The 21,696-nt window shown below is 40.9% G+C and overlaps 1 pseudogene; it reads left to right on the plus strand.

Annotated features, from left to right (window-relative positions):
• Positions 1-4,759: 4,759 nt before the first annotated feature.
• Positions 4,760-21,696, plus strand: part of LOC149231632 (uncharacterized) — an 89,425-nt pseudogene continuing 72,488 nt past the window's right edge.

Here is a 21,696-nt window from a genome sequence, read left to right on the forward strand (position 1 = left end):
CATCATACCCCACACCTTGATTGATCTAGGGGCTGCCATTAATGTGATGACCAGGGACACCATGCTCAAACTCAACCTTCAGGGTTCCTTAAGGAAGACCTCGACAGTCCTGCAGCTGGCAAATCGCTCCACCGTGACTCCCGAAGGGATTGTGGAGGATGTCTTGGTCTCTGTTGACTCTTGGGAGTATCCTGCAGACTTCTTGGTCCTTCAACCAAAGGCAAAGCTTACTGGATACCCCCTTATTTTGGGAAGGCCTTGGTTAGCCACTGCGGATGCTTACATAAGCTGCCGAGCGGGAAACATGACCATCAAAAATGGTCCTATGTCCAAGCAGCTAGTCCTATACCCTCCTGCCCAACCTCTGTTAGAGCATGACTTACCACTTTGGTTGGAAGAAGGAGAAGAGGATGAGGTATACTCTGCACCCTTGTGCACCTTAGAAACCACCAGGGGAGGTCCTCAAACCGAGGATGATTTGATTGAGACCTTGATTCAGAATCCACCTCCCAGTGCATTGTCCTTAGAGGAATTGGTGGAGGATACTCAAGCCAATACCTTAGTGGACCTCTGTGTGACTGATCCAACCTCTCCCAAAGTTAAGAATGTGGATTTTGGTCCTGAGAAAACTTTAAAGATCAGCTCCTCCCTATCCCCTTCGCAGGAAAAGGAGCTGTGTAGCTTGCTGGCCAGTCATCTAGATGCTTTTGCTTGGAGCTATAAGGAGATGAAAGGATTCCATCCTTCGGTCTGTACCCATCACACCTACATTAAAGAAGATTATAGACTGGTTAGGCAACCTCAGAGGAGAATGAATCTAGCCCTTAAGGACATTGTCGAAGAAGAATTGCAAAAATTGTTGGATGCAGGATTCATCTACCCCATCTCGGACAGCGAATGGGTTTCCCCTCTGGTGTTGGTACCCAAGAAAAATGGGAAGTGGAGGATCTATTTGGACTACAGAGAACTAAACAAAGCCACCAAGAAAGACCACTTCCCTCTACCTTTCATAGATCAAGTGTTGGATGGACTGGCAGGAAAGAAGTTTTTCTCTTTCCTAGATGGGTTCAGCGGGTATAATCAGATCCAAATCAGCCCGGAGGACCAAGATAAGACCACCTTCACTTGTCCTTGGGGTACCTTTACCTACCGAGTCCTTCCCTTTGGGCTATGCAACACTCCTGCCACTTTCCAGAGAGCAGTATTGAGCATCTTTTCTGAGCTGGTCCATGATTCGGTGGAAATCTATATGGATGACTTCACTCCTTATGGGTCAAACTTCCAGGAAGCATTGTCCAATCTGGGAGAAGTTCTAACCAAGTGCATTGAGATGAACCTGTCCCTCAGTCCTGAAAAATGTGAATTCCTGATGACTGAAGGGACTGTGCTAGGACATACCATTTCTCGCCAAGGGTTACAGGTGGATCCTAACAAAATTGCTCGCATCAAAAAGGTTCCACCTCCTCAGAAGGTAAGAGATGTTCGAAGTTTCTTAGGCTTAGTGGGATATTATAGAAGATTGATTAAGGAATCTAGTAAGCTAGCCTCGCCATTGTTTGGCCTCTTAGCAAAAGATGCTGAGTTTAAATGGACTGACGACTGTCAGAGGGCTCGAATGAATTAAAGGATAAGTTGGTGTCCGCCCCGATCTTGAGAGGTCCAAATTGGGCCCTACCTTTCCACATCCACACTAATGCCTCGAACAAAGCCATAGGACAGCCTTAGGACAAGTTGAAAAAAAACTTCCATATGCCATATACTTTGTCAGCAAAAACTTATCCAAGGCAGAAATGAATTATACTGTAACTGAGAGAGAGTTCTTGGCCGTAGTCCATTCCCTGAACAATTTCCGACACTACATAATTGGCTATCAAACATTTGTACATACTGATCATGTTGCAATTAGATATTTAATGAATAAACCTGATGTGAATGCTCGTATTATTAGATGGTTACTTTTGTTGCAGGAGTTTGATTTGACTATCGTTGACAAACCAGGTAAAGAAAATGTTGTTGCTGACTTCTTCTCTAGATTGGATTTACCTGCCGGTGAAGAGGGGACAGTGGATGACCAGATGCCAGATGAACATCTGTTCGCTATCTCAGTACTCTCTCCCTGGTTTGATGACATAGCAAACTACCTGGTCTCAGCACAGTTCCCTCCGCATCTATCCTCAAAGGAGAAGAGCAGAATCGTGAGGAAAAGTGCCTCATTCACTTGGATCGGGGGAAACCTGTTCAAACTTGGCCCCGATCAGATCTTAAGGCGTTGTGTAAGGGAGGAGGAGGTCTTTGACATCCTCCTAACCTGTCACGATGGGCCTTGTGGAGGAAACTTTGCAGCCAAGAGGACTGCCTTCAAAATTCTACAGGCAGGCTACTATTGGCCCATGCTTCATCAAGATGTCAGAAGATATATCAGCCAATGTGACCGATGCCAAAGGATGGGGAAACCGACTCCAAGGGACGAAATGCCTCTCCAACCTCAAGTGACTCTTGAGCCATTTGAGAAGTGGGGTATGGATTTTTTGGGTCCTATCAACCCTCCTTCAAGGCAAAGGTCTTACATCATTGTGTGCACAGACTATCTGACAAAGTGGGTGGAAACCAAGGCAATCAAAGCAGCGACAGAAGAAAAGGTGGCTCAGTTTTTGAGAGAAAACATCTTCTACAAATTTGGCTACCCAAGAGAGTTAGTCACTGATCAAGGAAGCCAGTTCACCTCCAACTTAATTGAAGACTTGCTCGCTCATCACAAGATCAAGCATAGGACTTCCACCCCATATCACCCTCAAGCAAATGGGAAGGTGGAAGTCACCAATAAAGCATTAGAAGTGATTTTGACTAAGGTGGTGAGCAGCAGCAGCAGAAAGGATTGGGCAGATCACCTAGTTGAGGCCACTTGGGCTTACAACACCACCTAGAAGACCACAACCGACTTCGGGAAGAAAGCTTTGCTGTCAATCGAGTTCGAGTACAACACATTGAGGATGGCAGCTCAGCTGGACCTAGACCTTAGCCATGCTCAACAAGAAAGGTTATTGCAGCTGAATGGGTTAGATGAACACCGAATGCAGGCCCTCCTTCACTCAGAAGTGGTTCAACTTCAGAGGAAGATATGGCATGACCGACATCTCAATGACAAACAATTCCAGCCGGGAGATTAGGCGTTGCTGTATGATTCCAGACATAAGGATTTCAAGGGGAAGCTGAGGACAAGATGGATAGGACCATATGGAGTGGAGAAGTGTAATGACAATGGTTCTATCCTTATTCGGACCATTGATGAAGAAGCCATCCCCATGCTCGTCAATGGGCATCGACTAAAGATCTACAGGAAACCTCTTTCGAGGCAAGAGTTCATCAAAACTGTGGAAAAATCAGTGCTGGTCATAGAGAAGGGTTCTGCCTCTGTTTTGGGCATACCCTGAGCATCATTATATATTAAAAAAAAAAAAATGCAAATAAAAAAGATCCTTGGGTGAAAACCTTTCTGAGGCGCCCAAGGCAGATGGTAGGGGTGAAAACCTCATTGAGGGGCCCCTGTTGTCTCTCTGAAAAAGAATTGGAATAAAAAGATCCTTGGGTGAAAACCTCCTTGAGGTGCCCAAGGCAGATAGTAGGGGTGAAAACCTCATTGAGGCGCCCTTGCTATCTCTTAAAAAAAAAAAAAAAAAAAGAAAAAAAAAAAGAAAAAAAAAAGAAAAAAGGAAGAAACAAAAAGAAAGGAAAAGAAAAAGAAGAAGGAAGAAACAAAAAACAGGCTTAATCTCTGGAAATTGTTGCAGGTTGCAGGCACACAATGCAAAAACGAGGCCTCTCAACTCAAGGACAAGGGTCCCTACCAAGCTACCAGGCGACCTCACATACACTCCCTCCATGAACCCTCATTTTTTTCAAGGTTTGGACACAATCTGGTCATGGGTTAGCCTTCTACAGGAAGCTACAGGACTTTCTACAAGAAGTTCTGTATTTCTACAGGAAACATCCTGTAGAGCCTTTGGGCGGGCCAGGACCGATTATGAAGAAGAATTTGAAGCTTGAAGCCCATTGAGGAGGCATGCAACCACTCTTTTCTTCCATCCTTCACCTCCTTTCACCACCATTGCTGCTATATGGCCGAATATACCTGCACAGTCATCCCAGAACTTTGTTTTGTCAGAGAAAAAAAAAAGATTTTTTAGGAGGAAATAAAGCATGCAGAGGCTCGCACACTTTACCTGTCAAGGCAATCTCAGGACCCTGCACCTATGAACGTGACTCAATTCTTTCGGCATGCACCCCAGGAGGAGAAACGGCTACAGGATGTCCTACAGGAATCCTGTAGCAGCTGATCCGGCTGGAGCACGTACCATGGAGACACCAACAGCTCGTAAAACTGGTGCATGCAGCCTACACCACTAGGAAATTGGGTCTTAAGGCCTCGTACCCAGCAGCAGCCAATGAAGAATAGCTCTAGCACCCGTACACGAAGCAGCAGCAAGCAGATCTAGCATTCCTCATCCTGAAGCCTGAAGAAACCACGTCCACAACCGCACAGGTAAGCGCCTAACCTTATTTCGTCAAATTACATAAGCTATACTCTAAATGTGCATGACTGTGAGAATGAATGGATTGAACAAGTTGGGTAGCCATTCAACTGGCCACCACAACCAGTCCGACGGCCTCGTCGGATCCGAATGGCCTTGGTTATGTCGAAAAGATGGGAAATTGACACGTGGGAAGCGTCCAGTCGGAGAGAAGCGACAGTATAACAAGAATGGCGGCGGTGAATGCAGAGGGAAGGATTCAGCAGTCAGGGACATGCCACGGAATGATGGCTGTGACGTCGGCCAACGGATCGACTGGGATAGCTCACCCCCGCGCCATGAATTCCGCAGCAATTCAAAATCGGCTGGCTAAATCACTTATGATACACTGCAGTCATTTACTCACAACCGTTTGGCAGCCGAGTACGCGTCCTCAATCCTCTGAAGGTTGTTAGCCCGAGTTCTCGGCCTGTTCCAATGTCCTGTTGCTACTCAGAAAGTCCAAAACCACTGTAACGTTCTCTAGAAGCTGTGCACGATTTCTACAGGAAGCTGCGCTACAGGAAGCCCGCCATTGCGGGGAAGCTTGGACTGTTCAAGTTGAGGGTGGCAATTCTTAGTGAGGTAGGCCTGAACATAACTTTCCCATGCAAATAATTCAAAAGGTGGTGAATTCGACGTGTTGAGAGTGTGAATCAAGTCTGTTTATGAATTCAAAAGCCGTTTTCTTATCGCTGCATGAAATTGTCGTCGTAGTCTGCATGCAAGATTTTCTCCAGGGTGTTGAATTAAAATTGAGCCACTGTCAAGGCTCACCGGTGGGAAATTGTGAATTTTATATGACTGTGTGCATAACAGAGACATAGCTCTGCGCTCTGTGTAGAAAAACCTCGAAGCTCTCCTTCTGTACACGAGCAGGCAAGTTCAGAACAACAAAAACGAGTTTTTTACCATGCCGGGAGGGTTCATTAGAAAAGAGCCTTCAGACTCCAAGAAATTACGGGAAACCCCTGAGGTGGTGGACTTGTTTTCCCGTGCACACTGGATGTCATTCTGTGACAAGCTTCAAGGTCACGATGATGAAATTACAGAAGAATTCCTAAGGTCCTTGAAGCCGAAGTCAAAGACATTGGCCGTTGTCAACTTCAGAGGATTGACCCTCAGGCTCACCCCACAGTTCATTAGTAGAGTAACTGATCTACCGATGGGGGTACCCTGGGATAAGGAAGAGAGGAAATTGGGTCAGAAAGCTAAAAAAGAGTTCTTCTTGCCAGAGGAACAATTTTCAGAGGACAAGAATGGAGTTCGAAGAACTAGCCTACAGCCGTTCTGGAGTGAAGTCAGCCTCCAAATTATGAAGTATATTACGTGTGAGGGGTGATTTAGCATCGTGTATGGCTATCATTTCCAGTTGCTCACAGAACTCAGGCACCAAATGGACCTACCCTCAGAGCAAAAGTTGAGCATTCCTTACTTCCTCCTGCAGTCCATGATTGAGTGTGCCACCAAACTGAGAGAGGGGACGCCAGACTAGCTAGCCCATCATGGGCTTATCAAGCTCCTCGTGGAAGATGCACTCCACACTTACACCGTCCCTGTCTCCTGGGAAACTTTTCGGAATCTGTCTAAGGATGATGACATCCGAATTTTGGCCAAGGAGATCACTTCCTCTAGCAACGAGGAGAAGGAGCACACTCAGGCAAAGAAGAAAGTTAAAGGACAAGAAACCCCAGGCAAAACACCAAAGAAAGAACAGAAGGGAACACAAGAAAAAATCCAAGCTGCCAAAACAGGGGGTGGTAAAATTACACCAACACCCAAGGAGAAAAGACTACAGAGCAAGGTAGAAAGGACTGAGAAAGTACAAGCCAGTGAGGGCACCCCTAAGGCAGCCTCAGCCAAGCTAAAGGAAAAGGCACCTTCTGCCAAGCAGGCTAAAACGGTGCCATCTGCTTCTACAAAAAACCAAAAGGCTATTTCTATAGGAAGTTTAAAAACGGCTTCTACAGGAAGCCAGAAACCAGCCACTACAGGACTTTCTACAGGAAGTCCAGAAAAAGGAAAGCGGAAGGAGAAATAGGCCAAAATTCTAGCTAGGGAGGCAGCAGCTGTGTTGGCCACCCTAGGTACCTCTCCCAAGCCAAAGGAAAAACGAAAGACGGAGACTCCTCTGTATTTCAAAGCGAGAAGAAGTGTAAGAATTAAAACCGGCAGACCCCAACCTCCATCCAAAGACCCAATTACCATTGAAGACACCCCTACCTTACCAAAGGAGAAGTCCCCCTCCAAAGCATCAGTCACTTATGAGCAGGGGAGCCCGAAGACATCTACCTGGAGGGAGAGAATGGAAATATTGGCTTCAAAAACCTCTCTACAGGATGCTGAAGATTTTCTACAGGAAACATTGGCCAGGCTCAAGGAAACCGAAAGAATGGAAGGGGAGGCAGCCAAATCACCACAAAAGGAAGAAGAGGTAGAGCACATTATGGAACCTTGCCCCCAGCCCAGCTTGGGCTCTTATTATAACTTTTTGGAGGCCGGAGAAATCATTCCACAGAAATTCACAGTGCCACTTTTCTTTGCACTAGAGGAAGAAAGAGTGAGGACCCACACATGGATGAGAATAGCCAAGTCTAAAGGAGTAGCAGATATAGGTCCCTTGGAGGAACAACGCAAGGGGGCAAGAAGAGAATTGGCTATGGCAAAACATGTGGGAAACTGCCAGCGAGTATTTCTACAGGAAGAAAATGAGCAGCTCAAACAACAGCTACAGCTACAGGGACAGAGGAAAGAAGAGGACATAGCAGCCAAGGACACCACAGCAGAACCCCAAGAAAAAGAAGGAGTGCAAGCTGATCTTGAGGAACTAAACTGGCAACTACAGGAAAGGGAATTGCAGGCAGGCATACATATACAATCTCTAAAACAGCAGATGCAAGAAAAGGAGGCACAACTGGCCTGCATGGCCAGTTGGGCAATGGACGCTTTGCAATGTAGGCAGCCGACCAAATCCTATGGCCTATACCTAAGAGATCAGTGGCTGCAATTCCAAATTAACACATTGGCACAGAGGGATATCTCCCAAATCCAAAACCCCCAGAAGTTCATGGATTTATGTAACAACAGTTCATTAGAAGACAAGGCCAAGCTATCAGAGTTCTACCTGCATAATTTGGTCCTTCCAAATGTAACCTCATGGGACCCCAACACAGCAGTAGGGGATATGCAGCTGATGGCAATGACCTCATGGTTAAACCACGAAGAAAAGAGAGTAGCAGAGGTCAGAAATGTCATGAACCAGGAACTACATGAACCACTGCTGATTAGAGCAGAGCCTGGGGACCCCACAGCATTGATATCAGCCCACCAGCACCTAGCAACCAACTCTCAAGCTTTATTAGAGTATATGGATTGGCAGGCTCAGGCCATAGCACACTTCGAGGATATGGAGCGATTATTAGGGGACAATTGTGATCATGCTTGCACCCGTAGGTGGAACACATTGTCCCACAACCTCAAAATCAGGGAATATCACACTCCAACTAGAATGAGGGAGGCCTTGGCACGAGTGCCTCCCTACAAGAAGTCTATGCAGAACCTCCAGGCCAGCTGGATCAGCCTCAAGCTAAGTCCACCTTTGCTTTTGGGATTGTTAGAAGGAAGCATAGAAGAAGAAGAGCATAAGCAGTGGGAAGAGGTGGAAAGGAAGGCCGAATTCCATGACAGTGAGGAGGATACTACTTCAGAAGCCTGGGATGTGAGGGTGGTTATTAAAGCAATGAAAGACGAGGAGCTGGACTAGTTGCTCAGGGGATGAGCAACCCTTTTAGTAGGGGGTTGATGATGAGCCCCGAATTTGGTAACTTGTTGGGCTCATTTGGCCTAATTATCCTTGTTCAATCCTTCATTTTTCATAGCTTATGCATTATTTTTCAGTATGTTTATGTCATTTGTACGAATAAGGGTAGTCAGTCTTCCTAGGTGGCTAACACGTGCTCATTTCAGGATTTTTTGACACATGTTGGAGCAAAACCGAGAAATCATGGGCTGGAGGACAGCCAAGCTTGGGGTGAGGATTCGTAGGGGGTTGTCTATGGCATTAAATAGCCTTCCTCGAGATCTTCACCCCCAACTCCGAGCTCCAAAGGCCACCAAAACCGGATCTAGAAGGCAGCCAAGCAGATTTTGGAAGAAGCTGTTTACTCACAGTTTGGGCAGCCAAGTCCCATAGATTTAGGAGGCCAACTAGGGCCCTTGTGGTGTATAAATGTTAAGGCCTCAGCGTTCGTGAGGGACTTTTGGAAACCATTGCATATTTTTCACTACAGTGCTGCTAGCTTTACTTTGTTCTCTTGTAGCCATTGTGGCATAAATCTTGACTTATGATTATTTTTTGATAATGAGAAGCAGTCTGATTTTATATCAACTATGAGTTTCCTATAGGAGCCATAGCTCTCGGGGTTGGGCCCAACCTGAGAGCCTAGGGCCTCCTTCTTTGTACTGTTACCTTTCCTTTATGCATCGTTGTTCTCCTTTTATGCATTTGAAACGTATTTCTGTTGGGCAGATTTAGGTGTGTTGGTTAAATAGGTCATTGTTTATGAATAGAATTGCTTCAGATGTTTAAAATGGATTGGTAGGATAATAACAGGAAGAAGCTCCAAAAAAGGGGTCAACAACACTCTCTGTTTCACCTCATCCTTATTGGATCAGGGGCTGGAACTGAAGAAACAGTGCTGCCCCAACAAAAACACTAGTTTGCTTGACCATGAAATCCTTAGTGTACTGTTTTCATTTGCAGAAGTTAATTATGGGTTTAGATCTCTGAAATGTTCTCTACATGATTGATGTACATGGTTTTCTTTCCCAATAACACTGTTGTTCATTCGTTTTATTGACAGTTAGAGTAGATTAGCTAGGACTTTGATTATTTGTAAGACGTTGTTGATTCGGTTAAATGTACATTGTGCAGGGCATCTCGACCACTCTCTCATCCACCTAAGCCTCATCAGAGCTTGTTTTTCCATTTCCTAGCTAGGTTCCTCGTCTCACATTTGTCCTCTTGCCCACGTAACCCTACCTTTTTGTACAATCATTGTTTCAGCCTCCTTTGAGCCAATTTAGCCCTCCACACCTTCTCGCCACTCCATCCACCAGTCCCTGGGCCACTACCAGACCCCTATCCTACCTCCATATCCATTAATGCATATCCCCTCACTCACCCATCCACCAAAATCCAATTTTTAAACATCCTGTAGAAATTTCTGAACATCCTGTAGAAAATCCTGAACTTCCTGTAGAACCACTGCGGACTTCCTGTAGAAGCTCACAAATGAGGTTTCTTGAGAGCCAAACTTTTTGAAACTCTCTGGAAGGGTGTTAGGGACTCCTTAGACCCTCTCTGAACCTTCCCAACCTCTTCCAAGCATTTCTCCTCCTTGATCCACCCCTGCATAGTAGAAAGCCAGTCAAAGGCATATGCATGATAATTCTAATAACTTATTCAAAATAACAAAAATATGTTTTCTTCAGGTAGAGGTAGTCTAGACACATGTATTTTACCTTCATAGAAGTAATGGCATTCCTTCCAGTAGTTTGCATTCTCTCCTTTGTATCAGTAGGACTAGCTGGTAGAATTAGGGTTTGCTAGGGTTTGCATTATTTTTTGGCTTTTAGTTCTTTCCGCAAGTAGTTTAGCTTCCTTTGAGTTAGCTTTCATCCATCAGTTAAAAAGCTTCTTCTAAGATCTCATAGAAGTTGGCTTAAGCCTTTAGCAGGACTTGTGCCAGCTGATCAAGTGACAACTACGGCAAGAGCTAGTACTTGTGCATACAGCACCGTCACTTCCAAGTTTGTTACGAACTACCGGGTTGATATAAGTAAATAAGGGAGTCCCAGGAGTCGCAGCATTATTGCTACAATAGTGGAGCCCACCAACATCCCAGAATTGACTGAGAATTCATCAACAAATAATAAACAACTGTAACATCAAATGGAAATGACAGTAGTAAGTAATCTATAACAACAATGGAATTGATAGAAATAATTAACTTTAACAGCAATTCCATTCGCATCATTTACATCAAACCATCACAGCAAGGAAAAGAAATACATACATGAAAAGGAAACTAGCACACACTATCTCAACAACACCTGATCAGGAGAGTGGGCCCAACTCCCTGATCAAGGATGTGATGAACTCACGAACTCAAAGAAAGATCAGAAAGATATAAATTTCATTAATGTAAAAGTCTATGTTACTGTTAAAGCCTAGATCTACCTCAGGCTTAAGGCAGGCAATCCTAGGATAACCACAAACCACACTTAACTTGGTAGCTAGCCCTACCAGGTCGGGAGAGGGGTCTCTCCTTATCAATCTCAGTTGAGATGACTGAATCAAATTTGGATTTTAGGCTAGGTATAGTAGCTCTAGGGTCTTTTGGTTGATTTTGATGGTTTTGTTGCTAGATCAAATGGAGCAACCAGCTTTGAGTCCGGGAAATCAAGTCAGGAATGCAGGGTGTTCTGTGGGGCGAGGTAGGTAGGTGTTTTAGCACTTGAAATTGAGTGAGATGGTAGGATTAAGACTGATGAGGAGCTGAGGAGGGCATGCAAAGATCATGTATCCCCTTCAAACTGTAGAAAACATCAAAAGCTAAATGTTTTCCCAAGGTAGAGCACTGTAACCAATGTATTCTACGTATCTATCTTGATATCATTTAGCTAGAAGAATGAATTAGATTTCGGCACACATAACACATGAGAAACACTAATAATAGAAGAAAAAACTATGCAAAAACACTTTACCACAAGTATCCCACAAAAATAGCTATAAATCCTGGTTTATTTCCTTGCCAAACTGTTGTAAAGATGTACAATGTAGCTTAGAGCATCCAAGAGAGTCCAACCTTTGCTAATGACTGAAAAACTACATAATATAGACATCAAACCACCTATGCTAGCCATCAGGGGTAAGGAATAAGGGACTGTCACAACCATTTCCAAACAAGGAACAAGAATATAGGCAGTGGAACAGCTTGCCTCTATAAGCATGGAAACTGATTCATTGACCGCCAAACCACCTTGAAATGATGAATCTAACCTATAAGGTCATTTTACAATTACATTTACATTACATAGCATCATTTACAATCATAAATTCATCCATGAAGAAAGAAAAAGTCAACTTGCAGTGAAAGTAGGCGAAAATTGGATTTTTGGGCAAACTCGCTCTATGTGTAATGCCACTGGCCAGGTGCATAATTCCACTTCACAGCCACTTTTGGAGGCCTTCCCCTTAGGAAAATTGAGCCCAAGATAGCTCATTGGAAAGCTCTTCCTATCTAGTTTCTGGAAAATCTTCAATTCTTGCATTTGGAGGTCATTTGCCCCCTCATAAGTAGAATCTCCCAAGGCTGCTTCTGTGCGTCCAAAAAGAGGCAAAGAGGTCATTGTTTGATGGTTTTTTGACCTTTCGGTGACCAAGTTTTTCTCCAAAATTGCTGATATTTTTTTGGTTTGATGCTCTCATCATGCTAAATCCAGATATGTAAGCCCTTTCCTCAAAACGTCCTCAAGTGAAAAGCATAGCGCCAGCGTCTAGTGGGTAGTGTCAACTTCAAACTCACTTTTGAAAGCCTTCCCGATGTCAAAATTAGGCATGTGATAGCTCGTTGGAAAGCTTGTCAAGTCTAATTTCCAGAAGATTTTGAAGTTTTCTATTTGGAGTTAATTTTTTTTATCAAAAGTCAAATATCCCAAGACTGGTCAAAATGTGCAGAATGAGCCTCCCAAATGCAGAGTGTTGTTGCAGTCAACTTTTGAAGGTCTTTCTCAATTCCAAATTGAGCTAATGATAGCTCATTGGAAAGATATTTGTGGATAATTATAATTTGACTCATCATGAAAGTCATTTGGTCATTCCATATAGGAGAAAAATTAATTTTACCTAGCTCACTCCAGAGGTGCAGCAACCTTTCCTGAGGCAAATGATGTTTTCAACATTTCTCCCAAACCATGAAACCTGTGTAAAAACTGAAAGTGGTTTTTCTTCTTGGGTCAATTATGGACAAAAATCTCTCTCACTTTTGTCAAATTCATCTTCTTTTTCTCAAAATCATCATTTGAATAAAACCTATCTCGATATGTCGAACAGGGGATTTGTAGAAATGAAGGGAAATGAAGGGGATAAGGGGCTTCTAAATTCTTGAGAAAATTTTGGAGAATAGAGAAGGATGTTAGGAAGTAGGGGAAAGTGTAATTTCAAATTTTTAGTGAGGAGAAGGGGTCCAAAAGGACAAAACACGGGCCTAACCTAGAAAATTGTCAAATTGTAGCAATAAGCTAGGGTTTGTGGTAAAATGATGAATTTGAGGGATATCAATGATGGGAAGTTCTTAACAAGGTATATTAAGGATAGGGTAAGGTGTATGAGCATCAGGATGCAAGCTTTTTTAATGATTTGACCATGCAATAAAAATTACCTTCAAAACCCTAGGAGAGGGAAATGAGGCATACCCAAGTACAACTGAAGCACAAACAAGGTGTAAAATGACCCATTGGAACCTGAAATGATCCTGGAAAATTTTCAAATGATGGTACATTTAGCTGAATGGTGACATGGACTAACACTTAGAAAACTTTGGAAGGAGTGAAAACAATCCTAGACCTAATACCTAGTAACCAAATTTTACTTGAAGACTCACTGAAATGACAAAATTTGACTTTGACACCCTAAGACCACTTTGTAAGAGCATGTTTGACTGCTGGTGGAAGGCTTCAAAGACTGACACTAACATTGGCTCCATTAGGGATGGTAGCTCCTTGGAGGTGCCAAGAACACCGTAGATCTTTGGGATAAGTAGACTAGTGCCTCATCCATTGGGCATGGATAAAAAACTCAACTGAAATGCTTGACCGAATACTGATAACTCAAATACACAAACTGACTCTTACTCAACTAAAAATTGACTCGATACTAAAACATAACTAACAAACTCGAAAATATGCTCAAAATGGAGCTTATTCAATAAACCCTACTCTAACTATTCCATTCATCACCTAATCAAGTGAAATGAAACAACCAATGCAACCAAGTAAGCATTATGGTTGCTATTTGAATTCTCCGCAAGTGCTTGTTTATGAGAAAGAAGAGAAAACTACTGCAATGCAACTCCCATGAAAACTTGTAAATAGATCCGTTGAATAATATGGATTCTCTATCCGATTCCAAAAATACTGCATAAGGATCTTGAAATTCATGTGCACTGGGGCTTAGCTCATCCAATGGATTACTTTTATTCACCTCGTACAATGAATGCAAACTTTCATCTAAGCTTTGTGATGAGACTCCTGTTGACAATGACAAAGAAACCAACTGTCAGATCAAATTTGTATCAATACTTGTTTCAAGCTCACAGTTAGCTAATGGAGAAGGACTTTGACTACAGACATCATCCAAAACATCAGCGATTGGATCGTGAAAAACTTGAAAATACTGTTGCAACCCATTTTCTATTAGTTCCAATGAGATTGCATGATTTTCTATAGGGTGCTCATTTGAAGATATGCTATGCAAAATTTCCTTCAAAAACTGAAATGATTCAAAACAGAATGATATAGAATCATCTTGCATCATTTGATCATATCTTCTAGCTTCCAAGTCTTTATCTTCAACCTGACATTCAATGGCATTCGGAGGCTGCAAATCTGGATGTGAGAAGTCTTGAACAAGGATTTCATTTCCCTCAAGGTGGTTTAGATCAAAACTTATCGACGATTGATTTCTGATTGCACGAAAGTTGTCTCTGATGAACTGAAACAAAGTAAAACAAAAAGGCAAAGATCCTTCACATACTTCAAAGTTTGCTGCAATTTCCTCCTCACTTCCACAGCTGATATGCAACGACTGACCACTTTATTCGAGCTGCTGAAAATGAACTTCCTCCATCCACAAACCAGCTGTTTATTTTTATGCAAGATTAGCTTCTGTTTGGAGAACATAATCATCATCATATTGATAAAACTTAGGGAAATCATCAGTATAAAACACATTATCAAGCATACATGTCATATCATCAAATCTCTCTTCTCCATGATGATCTATAAAACAATAATTATCAGGTGTATGACAACTGGGATAAGAAAGAAAATGTTTTGGATCAGCAACTTGTTTTTCTTCAATCAGTGAGCCATGGTCTTGAACATCATACTCATTTCTAGGTCTAGGATCTTTCCTCAAATACAATATACTTTGTAAAGCCTTCTTGACATTATTGGGAAAATAGAAGAAATAATTTATAACAAAGAACATAATGTATTTGATTAAATTCCAACTTGAATACCTGATCTTTCCATATTGTCCTTTCATGTTTCTGCTGGTCAGGTTCATCCTCCAGTGGAGTCCTTGGATTTGATCTCGAAACTGATTTGGAGTTGCCAGGTGAATGACTTAATCCTTCCAGTGTCTGATCGTTGTCCACCATCAACAATCGGATCTAAACTTGATACATTTTACATGAGGAACAAAACACTATGTTCCCTAGTATGGTTGCCACTATGTTAGAGCCTAGATCGACCTCAGGCTGAAGGGAGGCAATCCTAGGATAACCACAAACCATGCTTAACCTAGTAGCTAGCCCTACCAGGTCGGGAGAGGGCTCTCTCCTTGTCAATCTCAGTTGAGATGATTGAATCAAATTTGGATTTTAGGCTAGGTATAGTAGCTCTAGGTTTTTTGGTTGATTTTGAAGGTTTTGTTGCTGGATCAAATGGAGCAAGCAGCTTTGGGTCCGAGAAATCAAGTCAGGAATGCAGGGTGTTCTATGGGGCGAGGTAGGTAGGTGTTTTATCACTTAAAATTGAGTAAGATGGTAGGATTAAAACTGGTGAGGAGCTAAGGAGGGCATGCAAAGATCATATATCCCCTTCAAACTGTAGAAAACATCAAAAGCTAAATGTTTTCCCAAGGCAGAGCACTATAACCAACGTATTCTAGCACACATAAAACATGATAAACACTAATAACAAAAGAGAAAACTATGCAGAAACACTTTACCACAAGTATCCCACAAAAAAAGCTGCAAATCTTGGTTTCTTTCCTTGCCAAACTATTGTAAAGATGTACAATGTAGTTGAAATCATCTAAGAGAGTCCAACCTTTGCTAATGACTGAAATAATACATAATATAGACATCAAACCACCATTCTAGCCATCAATAGTTGAATCCAAGAGATAAGGGACTGTTACAACCATTTCCAAAAAAGGAACAAGAATATAGGCAGTGGAATAGCTTGCCTCTATAAGCATGGAAATTGATTCATTGACCCCAACACCACCTCAAAATGATGAATCTACCCTCTAAGGTCATTTTAAAATTACATTTACATTGCATAGCATCATTTACAATCATAAATTCATCCATGAAGAAAGAGAAAGTCAACTTGCAGTGAAAGTAGGCGAAAATTGGATTTTTTGGCAAACTGGCTCTATGCGTAGCGCCACTGGCCAGGTGCGTAGTGCCACTTCACAGCCATGTTTGGAGGCCTCTCTCTTAGCCAAATTGAGCCCATGATAGCTCATTGGAAAGTTATTATTTTCTAGCTTCTATAACATCTTGAATTTTTGCATTTGGAGGTCACTAACCCCCCCCATAAGTGGAATCTCCCAAGGATGCTTCTGTGTGTCCAAAAGGAGGCAGATAGGTCATTATTTGATGATTTTTTGACCTTTTGGTGACCACGTTTTTCTCCAAAATTTCTGATTTTTTCTAGGTTTGATGCTCTCATCATGCTAAATCTAGATATGTAAGCCATTTCCTCAAAAATTCCTCCAGTGAAAAGCGTAGCACCGGCCTCTAGTGTGTAGTGCCAACTTCAAACTCACTTTTGACAGTCTTCCCAATGCCAAAATTGGGCATGTGGTAGCTTGTTGGAAATATTGTCGAGTCTACTTTCCAGAACATCTTGAATTTTTCAATTTGGAGTTCATTTTCCCTATCAAAAGTCAAATCGCCCAAGACTAGTCAAAATGTGCAGAATGAGGATGCCCAAATGTAGAGTGTTGTTGCGGTCAACTTTTGAAGGTCTTCCTCAACTCCAAATTGAGCTCATGATAGCTCATTCGAAATATATTTGTGTCTAATTATCCGTTGACTCATCAAGAAAGTGATTTGGTCATTCCATATAGGATAAAAATTGAGTTTACCGAGGTCACTCCAGAGGTGCAGCGACCCTCCTGAGGGAAATGATGTTTTCAACATTTCTCCCAAACCATGAAACCTGTGTAAAAACTTAAAGATATTTCTTATTGGGTCAATTATGGACAAAAACCTCTCTAACTTTTGTCAAATTCATCTTCTATTTTTCCAAAACATAATTTGAATAAAACTTATCCCGATATGTGGAAGAGGGGATTTGTAGAAATGAAGGGAAATGAAGGGGATAAGGGGCTTCTAAATTCTTGAGAAAATATTGGAGAATAGGTAGGGATGTTAGGAAGCAGGGGAAAGTATAATTTCAAATAGTGAGTGAGGGGAAGGGGTCCAAAAGGACAAAACACAGGCCTAACCTAGAAAATTGTCAAATTGTAGCAATAAGCTAGGGTTTGTGGGAAAATGATGAATTTGAGGGATATTAGGGATGGGAAGTGCTTAAGAAAGTATATTAAGGATAGGGGAAGGTGTATGAGCATCAAGATACAAGTTTTGTTGATGATTTGACCATCCAAGAAAAATTACCTTCAAAACCCTAGGAGAGGGAAATGAGCCTTACCCAAATACAACTGAAGCACAAACAAGGTGTAAAATGACCCATTGGAACCTGAAATGATGATGGAAAATTTTTGAATGATGGTACACTCAGATGAATGGTGACATGGACCGACACTTAGAAAACTTTGGAAGGAGTGAAAACAATCCTAGATCTAATACCTAGTAACCAAATTTTACTTGAAGACTCACTGAAATGACAAAATTTGACTTTGACACCCTAAGACAACTTTGTAATAGCATGTTTGATTGCTGGTGGAAGGCTTCAAAGACTGACACTAACAGTTACCAAGCTCAACTCTCTTGTCTCCAACCTCTGGTTTCAAACTCTCTATCCTTTCTTATACAAAAACAATTCCTGAAATTAAGGTAATTGTTGCCTGCGATTTACATGAAGGATGTAATAAGCCCAAAACTGAATACAAAAGATAGAAAGAGTAAGTCTGGATCAATTCTACAGTTACAGTTGATGTTCGATAGTAGCTCTCCAGCTCGATGTTTAAACTTAGCCATTTGACTTAAAAATCTACATAAGATGAATTTTAGCAAGCGCTTTGGTCATAATCCCCTAGACTATGATTCAATGATTAATTAATTCATAAAGACATGATTAGAGGTATACCTACATGATTTAGGATATGAAATGACTTAGTTAGGAGTGCAAATGTGAAGGAAAATAGGATAAAAAGGTAAGTAAAAACATGCAAGTTTAGCTCCAAACAGTACTTATACAAACTGACGGGGAAGCATTCTCCTTGAAAGGAGGTATCTTTCCCCTCCAAAATCCCTCATAAAGTGGATCTAGTTCCCAACGCTAGGAATTTGCACTAAATGATAGGAAACACATTCCTAGATTTTCTCAATCATTCAAGCTCTAGAATTTGTGCAATAATTTCATAATAACTTGTTCATTTATTATCCAATCTTAGTCCTTCTATAGTAGGGAGCAAGTCCCTAGATTATCACCTCCTCCATATCTTCATAATTTTCCCAATATTCTAACAATATTCTACAAAAATAAATAATATTAGCCAGATAATATGTAATTATCTATAAACCTTACTAAGAACATATTAAAGCTAAGATAACATTATTATGTGTAGAGGGAGAGGTTTAATATAGCCTTCATGCACCTAAGAAAGCTTAGATGGGCTTTAATTTGTGTCTAATTTGGAGGCCCATCATACCCCCTACTAAAACTATTGCTCATTCTCTAAGCAACCTATTCATCCTCCTTGCCCTGTGGTTCTTCATGTATGTTGTCCTACTTCATTCTATGTTTGTTGGTCCAGTTGTTGCTCCTCTAGGTGCTCTTCTTGCTACTCTTCTATTTGCATTTCTTCCCCTATCTTGGTTTCCCATGGAAGTTCTAATGCAAGTTTAGGCTTCTTCTTTCTCTCAGGTGATTCTTCAATTGTAATGGTTTCTATTTGTGCGTGCAACACCTTGCTTTTGGTTTGTCTTCTTGTTATTCCTCTAACACTTCTCCTCACGAAAATAAGATTTTATTGGCATCAATTAGCTCATTAGTAATGTCATTCTCATCGAATTCCAAGCCTCTTATTGTTGATACTAATCCTTGGCCATGCCACATCATATTATCCAACAAATATTATGAATGCCCTTGACTAGCAATTTGAATTACCTTTGTTCATTAAATTATGGAATTGAAAACACTTAACAAAGAGCTCTCTCTTCTTATAGAGGGAGAAATTATGGTCAATAAACATAAGTAAAAGAAAGGAATGACGTGATAACCAAACCAGTGACTTGGATACCTTTCAACCTTGGAGAATTTACCATTTTTCATCCCACACTCTCTGTAGCAGATCATTCGTAGCTTTGTTGTGTTTCTTTGTACCTTGTAGTAATTAATTAATCATAATCCAACACCCTAGTAGAAAAAAAAATCTCTTATAGCCCTTTGTAGACTTCCTATATCAATCTATCAATCTCTTATGGTAGCTATGTTCCTTCCTATAGCAGCAATTCGTTTCATGCCAAGAGGTGGTAGGTCCACCTTTCTATTCTTTTATTTCTAATTTTTATTGATTTTTTCATTATTTTTTCTTTTTTCAATATTTTTCTCTCTTGTTTTCATTGCATGCAAAATAAACTCATAGTGCTTTGAGTTTAACTGAGTTGTCCCTCAATTACCCCTTTGTCCTTGTTCTCCATCACTACTAAATGATTACAACCCACTTTCTCAAGCCTTGTTCACCTTTGTCTTGTTCCTCTCCCATACACGTGGGTGTGTTTGCGAAAAGGTGATGTTATCTGCTAGATAAGGCCGAGGTTGCTCTACTGCTCATTTTGGCTATAAAAATCATTTTCATTCATACACTTGCAACCTTTTTCAAGCTAAAATAAGTTCATAGGAAAGTTTTAGAGGATTGCATACCTGAGTCTTACCTTGGGTGTGTTTTTGCGGGTGATGTTGGAGTTGTTGATCTGACTATTAGATCTGTTAATGTGAAGATTGGAAGACTGATATGGTTGATGGAGCCTGATATATTGATGGAACTCTTCCTAATTTAATTGTTGGAACTTGGATTCAGTGGATGGAAGATTCACGTGATTGTTGGAATTCCCTCTGAGGTACAAAATGACACATTCATCTATTGTTTTCCATTGGATGGAATTTTTTCATTGTTTTGATCAAAATGTAGTTGCCACCATGGATCAAAGGTTGTTTTTGGAGATGAAAAATGATCCTATAGAAAATTTGCATAGGTCTTGTGGCTACCTAAAATTGAGGAAATGACTCTCCAATGTCTTCATGATGATTGGTTCCTCATTCTAGTGCTCTCAATTGTGTTCATGTATGGTAATTGTAGACTGCTACATCATTGTGTGTCTTCATATAGTAGTCACATAGACCCTTATAATACCGTATTATCCTTCAGATAAAATCTCCAATGAAACTCGTAATTCATGATAAATCTAAGGACAACAATTAGAAGTCTCTGATGTGGTGGATATGATGTTAGAAGAGGTGAAAATGGGTATGTTTGATGGACATAGATGATTATTTTAGTAGATACGTGGCTAAATGGTGTGGAATATTGGTGATGGTGGTGTGGTAGACTTATTTCATCATTCCCATAAGGAAAACATAGGATTTACCCTTCTCTCTATGTCAATCACAATCCTTTAGCAATTTTGGTCACTCTTGTAGCAATTCTGGAACACTGCAGTAGTAAAATTGTTTGATCCATATCTATAAAATGGTATGTTGGATTAACCTAAAAAAAAATTAGCATGTTTCAATCATTCTTATGCACCTCCCCATAAAAAATCTTGGCAAATGGATGAATGAATATAGAGAAAAAATAAAAATGGTTGTAGGTGATGGAGACTAATTTCTTGAAATGTGTGCGCTAGAATTTGTTCAAATTTCTTGAGGATGTTACCATCCTCAATATGCATCTTCCCATGAAACATATTAGCCAATGGATGCATGATTTTTGAGATATGGTAAAAATAATTTTTTGCCCTATGTATTTTGACGTCCTGTAGCAAAACATAACCTTCCTGTAGCATTTTAGGAAAATAAGGGAAATGAATCAGAAAGACTTGAAAATGATGGGTGGATGTTGAAAATGGATGAGGGTGATGGATTGAAATGTCCTTGTTCATGTTGGAGCATCTGAGAAAAGGAGGAGAAAGCCCAAGTTTGACTTCCTTTGACTAGGTTTTGATCAATTTTTTTCTTTTTCTACTAACTTGTTCTTGTTGCTTGGAGAGGTTGGAGAGCACCTACATTCATCAGAGAGAGATGAACAAAGAATTTATATTTTTTCCCTTTTCCTTCTTCATTTTTTTTCCCTTTTACTTAGCCCTACTAGCTACTTCAATGAGTATTTCAACTAGTAGGACTACCTAGGCACCTCAAGAGAGGTTTTCACCTAGGATAATTTCTTTTTCTTTTTTTTTCTCTTTTTCCCAACCCATTGATGACCTTATGGAAGTTTTCAATCTATGAGCCAATCTCAGGAACCTCAAAAGAGGTTTTCACCTATGTTTTTTTATTTTTTTCATTTTTTTCTCTTTTTTTCAACCCAATGACCACCTCATGGAAGTTTTCAATCAATGAGCTAATCTCAAGCACCTAAAATTTTATTTTTCTCCCTCTTTTTCTATTTTTTCAATTCTTTTATTTCTTTTATCTATCCCACTCTACTTGAAAAAAACAAAATTTCTTTCAAGTATAGGAATATTTCCAATGGAGCCATGTGCACATCAAGATGATAGATAAAATCTTGGGTAGGATCAAAATATATGCTTTAACATGTACTGAATGTGAGAGACTGATTTCCTTGACTTAGATGAAATCATGAATTGTTGAAGAAGAGTGTGTTGCTGCAACTTAATGATTTTCTAGAACCATATTTCACTAT

This window comes from Pinus tabuliformis, chromosome J (assembly GCF_031772625.1).
Source record: "Pinus tabuliformis cultivar Carrire ecotype Pingquan chromosome J, CPIR1, whole genome shotgun sequence".
Lineage (NCBI taxonomy): Eukaryota > Viridiplantae > Streptophyta > Pinopsida > Pinales > Pinaceae > Pinus > Pinus tabuliformis.